The sequence below is a fragment of the Aotus nancymaae genome, unplaced genomic scaffold, assembly GCF_030222135.1.
Source record: "Aotus nancymaae isolate 86718 unplaced genomic scaffold, 86718_ANA_hifiasm-v0.15.2.pri h1tg000033l, whole genome shotgun sequence".
Classification (NCBI taxonomy): Eukaryota; Metazoa; Chordata; class Mammalia; order Primates; family Aotidae; genus Aotus; species Aotus nancymaae.
This window is the reverse complement of record NW_026988447.1, coordinates 29545827-29549227: the sequence shown is the minus strand read 5'-3', so window position 1 is coordinate 29549227 and position 3401 is coordinate 29545827. Positions and strand designations below refer to the sequence as shown.

General features: G+C 32.8%; 1 pseudogene; it reads left to right on the top strand.

Annotated features, from left to right (window-relative positions):
- Positions 1–340: 340 nt before the first annotated feature.
- On the top strand, positions 341–744 carry LOC105710724 (small ribosomal subunit protein uS12-like; annotated as a pseudogene).
- Positions 745–3401: the final 2657 nt, after the last annotated feature.

Below are 3401 nucleotides of genomic sequence, written 5' to 3'. Positions count from 1 at the left end.
ACTTGCAATAATATAAACAAATATTATAAGCAAAATCCAAGTTCCAATTAAATTCTGGGTATTTAATTACCCATAGATATCTTAAAATAGGTCTAAAATTGTTATCATGTAGCCCTGTGTAAATCACTCTTAATATTGTTCATAAACAGGTTGGCAATATATGGTAAAATAAAGCCCAAACTCAAGGGTAGCTGAGAATTCTATCAACATTAAAATATTTCTATAGTAAAGTGTTTTATCCACTTGGGAATCATGCAAAACACAATGTGTCCTCAATGAATAAATAATTTCTAGAAAGTTTAAAAGTCTCTCTTTCGCTTAGGCCCGTGGCGTCAGCAGAATGGGCTAGTGTCGTGTACTTTGTACTGCTGGAAGCTCCATAGTCACTGATGAGGCCAGAAGTGGCATGATAAACAGTACCAGAAAGCCCATTTAGGCACAGCCCTGAAGACCAGCCCTTTTGTAAGTGCTTCTCCTGAAAAGGGAATCCTGCTACAAAACGTAGGAGTTGAAGCCAAACAGCCAAGTTCTGCCATTAGGAAGTGTGTCAGGGTCCTGCGGATCAAAAATGGCAAGAAAATCACAGCCTTTGCACCACATGATGGTTGCTTGAACTTTATTGAGGAAAACGAAGTTATGTTTGCTGTTGGTGATGTTCCTGGAGACCACTTTAAGGTTGTCAAAGTAGCCCACGTCTCTCTTTTGGCACTATACAAAGGCAAGAAGGAAAGACCAAGATCATAATTTTAACGGTGAAAACACTGTAGTAATAAATTTTCATGTTTTCAATAAATTTTCAAAAAAAAAGAGAAAGTTTAAAAAAAGGCTCTGCTCCTGATAAGTTTTTTGTCAACACAGCTTTTAGGGAGTCAGCTCTTAGTTTGTAATGATGTGCTATCCAAGGCAAGGACTAATTTAAAGAACTTAATAAGTGGTCATTGATATGGAGTATGAGATAAATATGCTATCAGAAGGTTTATCTTGTTTTTTTCTTAAAACTAACATTAGAATGCTATACGCTCCCATATTTTATTTTATTCTAGTATTTAGTTATTTGATTGCATACAAAACATTATGTGAAATCCTTTCTTAATATGTGGTATATAATATAACAATTCTTTACAAACACATGTTAAACTGGTTAAGGTCAGATCTAAAGATTTGTCAAAAGCTTGAATTTGTTCTTTCCATACTGTATTTCTATCACAATAAGTGAAATAATATTTTTTTAATTAAGTATTAAATTATCTAGAAAAAGTGTATATTGAAAATATTTAAACTGTCTTAAATTTTAGTTCCAAGCTTAGATGAAATTCAAGCAATTTCTAAATATATTTTTACTGTTCTAATTCAAGGCCCAATGTTATACCTACTAATAAAAATATAAATTTGAGTTCATAATAATTTTAATAGTTATTTATATATCAAATAAAGATACAAATTTTATTTTAGTAAGGAGATATCATTTTATTCAAGTCACATCTTTAATCTCTGTAAATTCTATAGGAGAAAATAAGAAAAAATATTCATCAAGATCAGAAACAGTCTATAAAAGAGAATTTACTTTTTGAAAGTAGTAAACTTGGGATGCCTTCTCATGAAATAATAGAGTGACAGTTTCTCTATGTAGTCTGATTAATAATTTTAGCCAAAATAAATGAATCAGAACTTTATCCTATTGTCACTGTTTTGTTGTTCAGATTAACTAGAATATTCATTTCTATCTTATCAATAGATCATTTGCAAAAAAAAGAAAATACTTTAAAGATATCTGTAGAGCTTAATATATTCACTTTATATTTTTTACCTATTAAATATGTGAAAAAGGAAATGTACTAAGATTATAAAAGTTAAGGAAAGACAAGAATGGAATTATTAAAAATGCATACAATCATTTTGATTTGAGAGTATGTAGCTAAAATAATCTAAATTTCAGTGTTTCGAAGAATCATACATTGATTAAGCTTTTGGAAGATTTACCTTAGGGGAGTTTAATGGAAAGATATAATGGGGAAATATTCATGTTTAAAATCAAACATTCCTTTGATTAGAGGGTGAATATTGTCAAAAACAATGAAAGCTGGCCAGTTTTTATGTATGAGGCACTTTTTGTCCACACAGAAACCAACAAGAAGAGGCAAGTACACACACACACACACACACACACACACACGATATTCAAAATCACTTCATTCACATTTGAAATTAAGGTCATTTTAGTGTTTCATGCTACAACTACTGGATAACTGCATAGCAACAGAATAGCCTTTGGAATTTTTCAATATTTCCAATACAGACATTAGCAAAATATCAGATGTCAAAATCTTTAAACAAGACATGAAATAAACAAGTTAAGGATCTTCAACATGATGGCTATTAGCTATATGTGAATTCTAAAGCAAACAAACAGGTTTCTAAGGATCCTAAAGAGACTTATGTCACCATCTGACAAATTATTGTTGTATCGAAAAACATTAAGAACACAATCTCTCCAAAATAAAGTTTCCATTTAGGCATAATCAGCAGGGCTTAATTAGAAAACATGAATAATTGAACGTGCTGCTGATCTCTGAGCAACAAACCTAAGAGTCACGTAGAAGCAAATTCTTGTTAGACAAAAGGGCATGCGGTATTGAATCATTCTCCAATGCTTTTCTGTCTCCGATGGCAATATTTTCAGTGATAATTCAAATGAATACCCTCTGAGCAAATACTATAAATATGTCTTCAGTTAAAATTAAAAAAAAAAGCAAATAAATAAAACAAAAACTCTTGCAATCGCTACATAAAGCCTAGTTTCTAGAAATATAATAGAAAAAGAGGAAGAAGGAAATGGTATAGTTTAGAAATACCTTAGTATATTGCAGTCTTCATAGAATTAATCATTCTGGCAATGGTGTTAAAAGCCAAACTTACAAATATTCCCTACTGAAGCACAGTTTGAATTTACGTACCTGTTTCTCATTGTATGAAGTACCTCTCTAGTCCTGTGCTAAATGCTTACCTACAGTCTTCAGTGGTTATTCCAGGTTCAGTTTGTTTACTTGAGGTTATTAAAAATATATCTGGCTGGATGCAGTGGCTCACGCCTATAATCCCAGCACTTTGGAAGGCCAAGGCAGGCGGATCATGAGGTCAAGCGATCGAGACCATCCTGGTCAACATGGTGAAACCCCATCTCTACTAAAATACAAAAATTAGCTGGGCATGATGGCACACGCCTGTAATCCCAGCTGCTCAAGAGGCTGAGGCAGGAGAATTGCTTGAACCCAGGAGGCAGAGGTTGCGGTGAACCAAGGTCACGCCACTACACTCTATCCTGGTGCCTGGCGACAGAGCAAGACTCTGTCTCAAAAAAAAAAAAAAAAAAAAAATAGTAAGCAGTGTATAAATTAACTAAA